Raw genomic sequence first — 12,450 nt, 5'->3', positions numbered from 1 at the left:
GGAATCAATTACTTGCCTACTTGGTTTGGCGCATACCCTGTCTGGTTATGCAACTCTAATCCAGGTGTTGTCAATGTACATATTGTATCCCATGTTGCAGTGTGGCAATTATGAAAGATGTTTGTGGGAATCATCATATAGTCATTAAAGAGAGTTTATAATCTTGTGGGCCCATCAGATGATGGTGGATGTGGACAATTGTTCCTGGTGAGTCCTGTTAAACAAGGATGCAGAAAAGTTAACGCTGTTTTATGAGTGCCAGCCTCACAATGAATGAATGAATACATTTCTATGTGTATAGTGCATGGCTACCCTAAGGCCTCCCATCACTTGTTGATAGAAGAGCAGAAAAAGCAGAGGCCATGATGTTATGGAAGCGTCTTGAAGAGATGGGTTTTCAGGAGCTTCCGGAAGGCCAGGAGATTGTTGTTCTCTTGAAGAGCAAGGGGGAGAGTGTTCCAGATCTTTGCGGCATTAAACGAGAATGAGCGTCCACCCCATCTGGATCTACGTATTTTCTTGGGGGTGGCCAGGCATAGGGAACTGGAGCACAAGGTTTTGTGAGAAAGATAGGGGGTGACCAGGGAATGAGTGATAACCGGGCCAGTCTTCCAAAAGGGTTTATGAGCCTGGCACATAGCTTTAAACTGTATCCTGGCCGGAATAGGGAGCCAATGAAGACTCCTCAGTGCTGGTTTTGCAGACTGCCACAGCGGAGTCTGGAAAAGCAGGCGAGCTTTACAGTTCTGCATTACTTGCAGTTTGTGGATGGTAAGTTGAGGGGTTCCAAGATATAGGGCGTTCCCATAATCAAGGCGAGAGAGTATAAGAGCCTGTACCATAAACCTTCTCACCTGGAAGGGGAGAAGGGGGATGATTTTCCACAACATTCTCATCAGTCCATAGCAGGTGGCTGAGAGCTTGGTGGCTTGATGGTTAAAATCAAGAGAGATGTCAAGCCACATGCCAAGGCTCTTAATCTGTGTCTTTGAAGGTGGAGCAGGGCCGAAGCAGACCGGCCACAGAAGAGCGGGGACGGGAGATGGCGGGTTGCTGAGGAACATGATCTCCGTTTTGTCCCCGTTGAGCCTGAGGCAAGAGAGTTCCATCCACTCTGCCACCGCTTCTAGGCAAGGACCTAGAGTGCTAGACGACCCCTCAGAGAGATTTAGTGCTACCACAAACTGAGTGTCGTCTGCGTAGGATATGATCTTAAGGCCGAATGGATGGACAACCTCTGCAAGAGGACTCATGTAGATATTAAAAACCGTGGGGCTCAGGGCAGAGCCCTGTGGAACTCCACAGCTGAGAGGTAACCGGAAGAACACCACAACTTCCTCAAAGACCTGAAAGAAGCGGTCACTGAGAAAGGACTGAAACCAAGTCAGTGCCGCGCCTGACATTCCCATACTTTTAACCCCTTCAGCGCTAATGACAAGGGTAACTCGTCATGGACTTTCCATTGATTTCAATGGAAAGTCAATGGAGCTCATCGAGCACCCTTAGCAGCCAAGTGGTTAAGAACGATATTTGGTCAACAGTGTCAAAATAAGTTGTCCATGAGTATTAATGACCAAGCTTATTCCTGGACCCTAGTCGAATGTGTGGTCCTTGGTGTTCATCGCAGAGATTTCCTTACCTTTTTACAAGTGGAACCTACCCCGAACTCACTAAGAATGTTCTTAATACCTTTACAAAGGCCTTGTGGTCCACATTAGACTTCAAAAATAGAAGAGTGCCTAAGCTATTTAGAGATTCCCTGTGTGAGGCATTAATGAGGCTTTTGACGAGTGGCTTCAGGGTAGATGGTGCAGTTCGATGACCATGACATTGTGGTAGGAAGGGCCATGGATTTGAGCTAATTTATGATCTTACATACTTCAATCAATCAATCAGTGGTTTATAAAGCGCCCTACTCACCAATGAGGGTCTCAAGGCGCTGGGGAGGGGGGTGCAGCTCCGGGGCAGTCGAAAAGCCAGGACTTGAGGTCCTTCCTGAACAAGTGGAGTGTTGGGGAGCGTCTGATGTTGACCGGGAGCAGGGTGCAGGTTTTGGCCGCGATGTGGGAGAAAGCTCTCCTGCCCGATCTGCTTCTGCGGATGCGGGAGACCTCCGCCAGGGCGAGGTCTGCGGAGCGGAGGTTTCTATTGGGTACGTGGAAACATACTCGGTCGTTGAGGTATTTGGGTCCGATGTTGAGAGATTTGTAGGCGTGGGTGAGGAGTTTGTAGGTGATCCTCTTCTCGACGGGGAGCCAGTGAAGGCTTCGGAGGTGTTGGGTCATATGTTCGTGGCGCGGTGTTCCTAGGACGAGTATGGCGGCAGCGTTCTGGATGGTCTGGGGCTTGCTTAGAGGAGTATTGTTGATTCCGGCACAGAGGGTGTTGTCGTAGTCAAGTCTGTTGGTGATGAGTGTGTGGGTGACGGTCTTTCTGCAGTCGGTGGGGGATTCATTTGAAAGTCTTGCGTAGGATGCGGAGGCGTTTGAAACTGGTGGGGGAGACGGCGTTGATCTGGCGGTTCATGGAGAGCGAGGAGTCGAGGATAATGCCGAGGTTCTGAGCGTGGTCAGTCGGGGTGGGTGGGCTCCCGAGGGCGGAGGGCCACCAGGTGTTGTCCCATGTAGAGGTGCAGGGTCCGAGGATGAGGACCTCGGTCTTCTCGGAGTTGAGCTTTATGCAGCTGTCCTTCATCCAAGCTGCTACACTTCTTATTCCTTCTTGGAAGCTGAGTCTGGTGATTTCTGGGTTCTTGGTGAGGGAGAGGATGTGTTGGGTGTCGTCGGCGTAGGGTACGATGCTAAGCCCGTGCTGTCTGACGATGGCGATGATAGGGGCCATGTAGATGTTGAAGAGCGTTGGGCTTAGTGAAGATCCCTTGGGTACTCCGCAGACGATGTCAGTGGGGGCGGAGAGGAAAGGGGGGTGTCTGATCCTCTGGGTTCTGCCAGAGAGGAAGGATTGGATCCAGTCGAGGGAGGATCCTTGAATTCCTGCGTTGTGGAGTCTGGTGGCTAGTGTGCGATGCGAGACGGTGTCGAAGGCTGCGGAGAGGTCTAAGAGGATGAGGGCTACGGTGTGTCCCTGGTCGAGCAACATGCGGATGTCGTCGGTGGCAGCGAGGAGGGCGGTCTCGGTGCTGTGGTTGCTGTGGAAGCCAGACTGGGAAACGTGTAGATTGCAGTTTTCTTTGATGAAGATGGTCAGCTGGGCGTTCACGAGTCGTTCAGTGACTTTGGCAGCGAACGGGAGGAGAGATATAGGCCAGTAGTTCTTCAGGTCTATTGGGTCGGCCGTTGGTTTCTTGAGGGGTTTCACCTCTGTGCGTTTCCAGTCTTCAGGGAAGGTGCCGGATGTGAGGGAGGAGTTGATAGTGTGTCCTAGTTCTGGAGCGATGGCAGCGGCGGCCCTGTGGAAGATGTGAGGGGGGCAGGGGTCCGTGGGGGCTCCTGAGTGTGTCTTCTTAATGGTTGAGGAGATGAGCTCGGCAGACGAGGTGGCCCAGGAGGTGATGGTCGGTTCTCGGCGGTGGTGGGTGGTGTGGTGATTTCTTCTGCCGGCTCGCTGAAATGATCATATATGGCCTTGATCTTCTGGTTGAAGTAGGAGCTGAGTTTGTCGCATAGTTCCTGGGAGGGTGCGATGTCAGTGGCTTCGCAGGATGGTTTTGCGAACTGCTGAATGACGTTGAACAGTTCCTTCGTGTTGGATGTGTTTGTCTTGACTTCGTCTCTGATGAAGGTTCTTTTGGTGTCCCTTATACGTTTGTGGTAGTCCTTCATAGTGATCTTGTGAAGGTTTCGCGCTTTCGTGGTATTCAGGTTCTGACAGGTTTTCTCCAAATGTCTCCAGGTGTGCCTGGCTTCTTGGAGTTCGGTGGTGAACCAGGCAGCCTTTAGCGGGCGTTGTTTGGCGGTGTGTCGGTGAGGTGCCAGCTTGTCGGCGTAGCACAAGACCCTGCGGTGGAATCCCTTGGCTGCGGAGTTGGTGTTGGTGGTAGCCCCGGGGGGGGGGGGGTCTTGGAGGAGGGTGGAGTTCAGGTGTTCCTCAGTGACCCTGCTCCAGTTCTGTCGAGGCGGGCGCGGGGCAGGCTTGGGTGCAGTGGGGTTGTTGACAGTGAAATGGACGCAGTGGTGGTCTGTCCAAAGGGGCTGGGTGGTGTGGCTGAAGTGGATGTTAGATCCTCCCGCGAAGATGGGGTCCAGCTCTGTGGGTGGGCATGATCGACAAGCTGTTTCAGTCCTAGGTTGGCGAGGTTCTCGAGGAGAGTGGTGGAGTCGGGGTCCTGGCTGTTCTCGAGGTGGAAGTTCAGGTCCCCGAGCAGGATGTAGTCGGTGGAGGTGATGGCGTGGGGTGTGGCAAGCTCGGTGATGGTCGTAGCGGGCTGGGCATGGGGTCCTGGTGGTCTGTAGATGAGGGTGCCACGTAGCGTGGTCCTGGGGTTGGTCTGGATCTGGAAGTGGAGGTGTTCCGTGTTGGAGTGTGGTCGCTGGTTCTGGATGTGGCGAGCCGGAGGGGGGGTCTTGTGTGCGATGGCGAGTGTGGGCGGTCCTTTCTCTGGGTCTTGTAGCTGTCAGAGATAGCTGTGGCGATCTTGGGGCCGGAGGTGGCGTTGGTCCAGGTTTCCGTGAAGAATGCGACGTCGGGCGAGAGGGTGTCGATCAGGTCCCAGATCTCCACGGCGTGACGGTGTAGGGAGGGCACCTTGAGAAGGATGCAATTAAGGGTTTCTGTGGGTTATCCAGTGGGAGGTCCTTCGGTGGCTGTGGGCGTCATGTCGATGGTTAAGGATCTTCGGCAATGGCCGCACGAGAACTGCCCATGGGTCTTGTTGATCTTACGCAATCGGCTTGCCCTTCGGGGTTGAGGGCGAGTAGGCAGGCTGATTCATACCAGTGGGAGTTGGGAGACCCAGGGTTCCGGGTGCTGGTCGCGGTCAGGTCGCGGACGGGCGCAGATGGGCTTGCTCCTGGCGTGCCTTTGGTGCGCCAGCGGTGCGACCGCACGGTGGTTGCCATTTAGTAGGGGAGGGCCGCGGGGGCAGGAGAGTGGGAGACGGGAGCGGGACTGACCGGGGACGGGGCCGCAGGGTCAGGAGCGGCGGGAAGAGGCACAAATGAAAATACAACTAGCGGGTGAAAACACAGAAGAAAATACGCAGGCCGCAGACAGGGACAGAATATACAATGAAATCACAGGTACCGCAGCAGCCTCGAACCCTGGTGTGAGAGGCTCAAGACTGGAACCGGCTGAGGGGCGGCGCTGCTGGGGAGAGTGCAACTTGACCGGAGGTCAAGGAATCACATGCGCTCCCCCGCAGCGGTCGTCCTTTAGTAGGGGAGGGGGGCGGGAGCAGGGGACTGTGAGGCTTGAGTGGGACTGACCGGGTGGCGGGGCCGCAGGGGCAGGAGCGGCGGGAAGAGGCACAAATGAAAATACAACTAGCGGGTGAAACACAGAGGAAAATACGCAGGCAGCAGACAGGCACAGAAAATACAATGAAATCATTAACATCCTAGAGGTTGCTAAGTACCCTGCGCTGGCAGCACAGTGGTGGGGGTAGCAATATTTATTGCAGGGAGTGCCTCTCTCTTCTTCAAAATGTAACACAAGTTTGTTGCATGGTAGCTCTGCCATTGGTACTTATAATAATGACAACATAATGGGTGTTAGAATGTGGTATGCCTGAAGAGTTCCTTGTCCGACATTCAGCTATGCAGGTTTGAAAGTACTCTTTTTATATTTTGTGAGGGACATCTAGAAAGGAGTATCAGAGAGTTTCTGAGGCCACCTGTAGTTATAACATATACTCTGTTTCTCTCTGCAGTTGCTATTCAAGTTATTGTGGTTGAGGCATAGTGCCAATAGGGAAACTTGTTTAGGTGGAAGCCGATTTTTCTTTTGGTGGTTGGTGAGCCAAACTTGACTTTTAAGCAGGAAAAGTGGGTAGTACCCCACCTCGCTTGGGGCCAGTGTACAACCCTTTTTTGCAGCCGCAAACGGCAGGCCCTCCCGTTTGCGACCGCAAAAAAGGGTAATGGCACGTACAAAGGCTATTTTGCGAGTCACTAACTCGCAAAATATCATTTGCGGCTCTCGCTATTAGGAAGGGGCGTCCCTTCCTAATAGCGAGTCACCATGCCATGTACTTTTCTTTTGCGACCGCATTTGTGGCCGCAAAACACTTGCAGTTTAAACCACTCGTTACCAGGAAGGGGTCCTCAGGGATCCCTTCCCCTTTGTGAGTATGTGAGAAAATCTTTTTTCAGAGCAGGGAGTGGTCCCAGGGACCACTGCCTGCCCTTAAAAAAATGAAACTGAAAAGTTGCATTTTTCTTTTTTAACCCCTTCCGCGCTCAAAGTGAGCTTGTCATGTAACGCGTTTTTTAAAAAAACGCAGCGCGCAGCGGGAAAACCGCTAGCGCGCATGCGGTTAAATGCATCCCGTTTTCCTTTAAGGAAAACGGGATGCATTAAAAAAAACGGCTTTATTTAAAATAGCAGTCAACAGGGCACCATCCCTGTGAGTGGTCGCCATTCCTAATGGGGTCGCCAATTGCGCCTGCCTCATTAATATTAATTAAGCATGCAATTTGCGACTCCATTAGAAATCGCAAACAGTGTCTGAGACACTGTTGTGCATCCCAATTTGCGAGTCACAAATTGCGAGTCGCAAATTGCGAGTCGCAAATGCAATGCAAATTGCAAATCGCAAATTGGTGGGTTGTACATCAGGTCCTCAGTCCCATCTAGGACTTTTGTGGCAAGGGTCAGAAGTTCCAGCAGAAGAGAGGAGGGTTGAAGAATCAAAGCACCATCTTACACTCTCCATTAGGTCAAGTAGCAAGGTTGCTAGGGGTGTGGCGCTACATATGTGTTTGTTTTATTTTCTGTAGATAGAAGAGGTAGGTTTAAGTTGGACTGATATGAGAGGGCTAAAAAGGCCCTCAACATTATAACATTAGGGAGCTACAGGGCTGGATTGGCCGTATCGGCATCAGGCATTTCCCACGGGAAGCTAAAAGCGTGGGAGCCGGTTTTGTTACTGGGGAGCTGGTCTTTTGGTGCGGTGCTGCAGTATTGGTCGCCAGTAGCTAAGCAGCAGTGCTTTATATCCCCCCTGCTCCCCCACTGAGCTGATCCGACAAAATTGCCAGGGCTACTTTGGGGTTCCCAGTCCAGCCCTGGGGAGCTGATCACAAGTGGACTGATGCAGGGGAAATGGTAATGCAGAGTGTGGTGTTAACTTTTCCGTACAGTATCATCACCCATTTACAGGGCCATTCTGAGTTTTGCAGCTGGAATGAGGAATAGCATGGGAATGAGGAATAGCATGCCTCCTTGATGATTTCTGTAAATTATTCCTCATTTTTGGCTAGTCTGCTTTCATCTGATTTTATGTACGGGTGAAAGACTCCCAATTCACCATTCACTGGCTGAATTTGGATTATTCGTTGATTCGTGATCGAGCCCCTTTAAGGTGGTAAGTCTGGGCTTTCTTGCTTTCCAGACAACTGAGTTTGTGGAAAATGGGAGGAGAGTGGGAGACAACTTGAGATGAAGGTTACCAAACTGCTACCTGAACGACGAGTGCAGAGGGGATAACCTTCAAGATAACGTTCGAAGAAGGGTAAGCAGCTTTAGGCTAGACAAAAGGTAAAACGAGCACAGAGGGGAAACGAGGTGAGTTTACAAGCTTGAGATGACTCACTGGCTGATAACTAATGTAGAAACACTACACACACGGTATATTCATATATTCCTTACTTGATGTGTGATATTGACTGTTAACTGTGCTACTAGAATACAAGCAGCAGAAGTACTGTATATACTGTTGGCTCGTTTCAAAATGTCCACATACGACAAGAAGCTTAACCGTAGCTATTCAGCCAGAATGACTGCAAAACGTATTTTAAGGAGATCATAACTGTACTTTTGGTTCTATCCTAAAGAAAAACTAAGTATTCTCCCGAGAATGTATTTCTTTTTCTTATAAATATGTCTTTTATCAAATAGATTTGAGACATTTTATACAATTTTAGTGAGTTCTTTGGCAATCATTACCCGCTGAGAGGTTTTTTATCCAGACTGGGAGAATGCATTGAGATTTAGAACATTTGATCTGTCTGCAACAGAGAGAAGTATTTTAAGTTACGGCATGCCCAGCATGTACAAAAGCGCTAGCAAACACAATGCAGCTATAGGTAATACGTTTATCAAGGAATGCAGATGTACTCAACCCTCATTTGAGCCATATGCTCTCTAAGATCTACAGTCTAAGAAAATCCATAGCAGAGGCAAAACGTTTTTTCCCCCTCTTCAATGTTAAATTTTTTCAGTGTTACTCTGGAATGATATGACCCAGGACCACCAATCTTGTTGCATTTCCTTTTGCAGAAGTGATGGATACTGAGCATCGCGTGACATCATCAACAGGGCAGTCACTTTGCTGGAGGTTGGAGATCCTCGCTCTTGTTGCTGCATTATACCTTCTGTCAATCCCTGAATCACTTTCAGGGCCCTGGTAACTTCCTCCAAAATGCTGTGAAACAAACAAAAGCCTCTAGCAGAAACTAGTGATGGCTGAACAAAATTATCTTCAGTGAGGTACTCGCGAGGCCCTAGCCTTACTAAAGATGGCAATTGGGGTTTATGCAAAAGATTTGTCTTGATATTAAAGCTGCATGATGTATGAACGTTTCTTAACTATGTTTGTGCTTTATGCTCTTGCTAGGGACACCTATGCTCTTGCTGAGGCCTCTATTGCCACACATGCTTCCATTTTAGATTGAATTTTTTGTCTTGTGCCACTTTTGCATTAAAAAAAAAGAGGTGACTTAAAAAATGTAAACCCGTTGACTTACATTTCATTAGGATAACAGAACTATCTCCATGTATTCGTTCTTGAATGAGACCTTATAACTTAAATACACGTGTTAAATACTGAGTAGACTTTCTGTTTAGTTCTTGTGTCTCTTGCCAAAAAACACTGTGGGGCATTTAAACGCTTAACTGCATTTTAGATATTTCATTGTGATTTTGTACTTTTTCAAGAATTACAGCAACCTTCTGTGTAGCTTGCCCTTTCAGAAGCACTCATACCTACAACACTTTTTTGTTGGTTGGTGACAATTGGAATCTTCCAATTGACATCATGTAGTAGGGGCTTCTGAAAATATCTTCCCTTCCAGGAATCGGTTAAGGAAGTTTTGGCCACCAAATTTAAATTGGTAAAGAAACGTATACAATGCAGCCTATGCGCAAGTCCAGCAGTTATTGCCGCCCTCTAAATACACAATGCATGTGTAAGTCAGCTTACCAATTTACGGTAAAATGGCTGCCGTCTATGTCAGTGTGAGTTCAGGAGAATTAGCTACTGGAGAAGGTCGGATTACCCTTGAACGTTATAAAATGTAGAAGCAGGTTTCTACTAAATATTGATGAGTTAAGACACAAAATATCACATTTAATCTACAGATACTTATTTCTTGGGTTGTGTAGTTAACAGTTGAAGTGGCGTAGTGGCAAAAAAAGACATGTTGGAGCTAAATCATTAGCGTCCAGAGATCTATTTGCATATTAAAAAAATGAAGTTCCTCGGACAGAGGCACCTAACCGTCAAACATAATTACCCTACGCTGTAGCGCAAGAGAGGCAGCGCAAGTGCTCCAATAATGGAGAAAGAAGGCGGCTTTGACATGAGTGCAGAAAGAGTGACCCTAAACAAATAGCCAGGGGACTCAGAAAAGAGAATGCGGGTCGTTCTGGGGACATTTACCCTGCCTGTCACCTACCATGGTAGAGGGCCTGTGCTCAAGCTAATATATTTTGTTTCCATTGTCTGATTGGACCATTGACGAGTGCACCCCTCTTCCCAGCTGCGGTAAGCTGCGCCCCTCCTTCTGCAAAGGGATAGATTGCATTATTCATTTTCCCCTTCCAATTACTGCTGGAACACCTGCCCGTCAGGCGCACTGTCCAGCCATGTTTTGAATGGTGCTGTGCTCATTTCTGTGCATGAGCACGCTTCATTCTTGTTTTGTTTCACCTCTTCTTTTTGTCCCCCATTTTGTACCCGAATGATCCAACCAAAAAGAATCCTTCCTACCCCACTGTTTTCTGAATGTTAAGACGCTTCAGTGTCACTCAGCCACGGTGAAATGCGAAAGCGCAGAAAAGACAGTGCACGTCTATACGTGTGTACGCTTGTGCACATGCGCTGCACCAAGCAGTGGGAGTTTGGAAGTGCTACCTCAAAGAAGGAATAGTACAACAGTGACTCTCAGCAGCTACCAGGGACATTCTTTTTAAAACTGCCATTCTTTGATGAGTTCAGACAATGTCTTATTTGTGAACGATTTACTGCTCTCTTTTACCATATATGGCATTGTCTGATGATGAAAGGACATAGAGAAATGTAGAAAGTAGATAAGACTATAGCACTTCTTCTTCAGCTGGACCTCAAACATGGCTGATACCAGTCGCGTCTTGCCTGCTCCTGGCAAAGGCTGCACTTGTGTCTTGTGTAGCCACAATCATGCATCCTGTGTGCTTTGCCTTGAAGAAGGCATGGCTTTAAAATCAAGACTGTGCTTTCAGTTGCATCAAGCCCCAAGTCTTTTATTATTTCAGCAAAGAACTCAAACACTCATTTTTGGGAGGTACTAACTAAGGAGGCTATGTTTGTTACAGCGAAGCCTTAACCCACATGTATTTATTAATTAATGTATTTGTGCAGTGTTGTAGAGTGTGAAGCTGCCAGAGAGGGCGCCAGAGCACTGTACTTGACTGGGGGTGGACCCACAGAACATTTTCAAGATATCATACGAACTTACATTCGAAAATAAGATTACTACATAACATTCACCCTGTAAACTGCTAAATATATTTTTTTATAGTTTGAAGATGCACTTTTTGGTGTGTTAGTTGGACTCTAGAGCATAATAATTGTGTAATTAGATACCTTTGGCATTGTAAATGATATGTTTTTGTGTGTATCATTTCATTTTCCAAGCCTATAAGACATAGGGCAATTGATGGGTGTAAGGAAAAATTTAATGAGGGACAAGTATTGCAGGTCAGTTACCCATGAGAAGGAGGGAGCATTAAGAAACGGTAAGATCAATGCAGTTGCAGTTTGGCAGGATAACAGCATATATTGATGCTACAGTGGATTAGTAGCAAAGAGCAAGCAGGAGTTATTTCAAATTCATGGGGTCTTATTTACAGTTTGGTGAGCAGAATACTCCATCATAACGTGGCAGCGATCCCCCGCCACTGTAATCAAGTGCCATAGGCTATAATGTACTTGTATCCCGCCCACTGAACTCTACATCCACCCAACAGATTGCCACCTTGATAAGGGTGGAGATGGAAAGAGTACAGAATGTGAGAGTTTTCCATGCACGGTAATATTGGAAGAAGATACAAGCATGCATCAATGTACATATTTGTCTGAAGCATGCAAGGCATCTTGTCTGATTAGATTCCTGGTCTAATCCAATAAAGTTCAACACGCCAAAGCCTGAACTCTGCCTTTTAAGCAAAAAGATAAAATTAAAAATAAATACATACATCGCCCATTTCTAGGCAAAAAGAACTTCATAGTAAAGTTGTCAGAGACCAATAAAAATATTATCAAAAGAGAAACATTTTATGAATGTTGAATGAATGCTTCATGGGAAACATTTTATGAATGTTGAATGCTTCATAGATTTTAATATTGACTCCGTATTATTTGTTATATTGTACATAATCAGAATGAGGGACTGTAGCCCTGTCTGTGAGAATGTGGCCCCATGCCACAGGCAACAACACACCACATTTCAATTTGCAGTCTTTCATTTCATTAGGTACTGCATCCTACGAGTTCATATTTGTTTACTGCAGTCGAACCAGTTGAACTAAAGTAGCAGATTGCAATTTTTAGGTTCTACTTCCCTTTTATTCACTTGTGTTTATAACACATATCTTTGCCTTGAAATTAAATATTTCGCCCCACACTCCTCTTTTACACCATCGTTTACACCATCGGTGCCTGGGTAGGATAATAATAAATCTTACTAAACTCCTAAGCCAGTATCAACATATGCACACCCTTTACTAGAACAATACTTCATTTCCACTGTTAGCCATTTGAGGCATCTCAACAAATGTTGTGGATATGTAAGTTCTCTAAATTTAGTGTACTCACAGCTCAAAGTGGATGACAGGACTCATAAAAAAGACCGGACCAAGATCTACAGCTCTGTTTCCATTGTTAACACGTTCCATAATGCATACATCCTGTCTCTCCATTCTGGAGCCTTATTCTGCTTCTGCATAGCTCGTAGCAGCCGTAAGCATATGCTAAGTGTTATTGAAAGTTGCTCTCCCTTGTATAACTTGGAGAGCAAGCCCCTGGGTAAGCGAGCCCTAGCAGCACTGTTGTCAGGTGTCTAGGTAACTGAA

The 12,450-nt window shown here is 47.4% G+C and overlaps 1 long non-coding RNA gene across 2 annotated transcripts in view; it reads left to right on the top strand.

Moving 5' to 3' along the window:
• The window catches only part of LOC144827524 (uncharacterized), a 333,562-nt gene that overhangs the window by 79,917 nt on the left and 241,195 nt on the right, over positions 1-12,450 (top strand). Inside the window, exon 3 of one of the 2 annotated variants that reach the window (XR_013610232.1) lies at positions 8,398-8,607. The exons of the other annotated variant lie outside the window; for it this stretch is intronic. This is a non-coding gene — a long non-coding RNA (uncharacterized LOC144827524). The remainder of the gene's footprint in view (positions 1-8,397; positions 8,608-12,450) is intronic. 2 annotated transcript variants of the gene reach the window in all.

This window comes from Lissotriton helveticus, chromosome 4_1, assembly GCF_964261635.1.
Source record: "Lissotriton helveticus chromosome 4_1, aLisHel1.1, whole genome shotgun sequence".
Lineage (NCBI taxonomy): Eukaryota > Metazoa > Chordata > Amphibia > Caudata > Salamandridae > Lissotriton > Lissotriton helveticus.
Note: the sequence above shows the minus strand (reverse complement) of the source record. Positions and strands in the feature narration are given on the sequence as shown.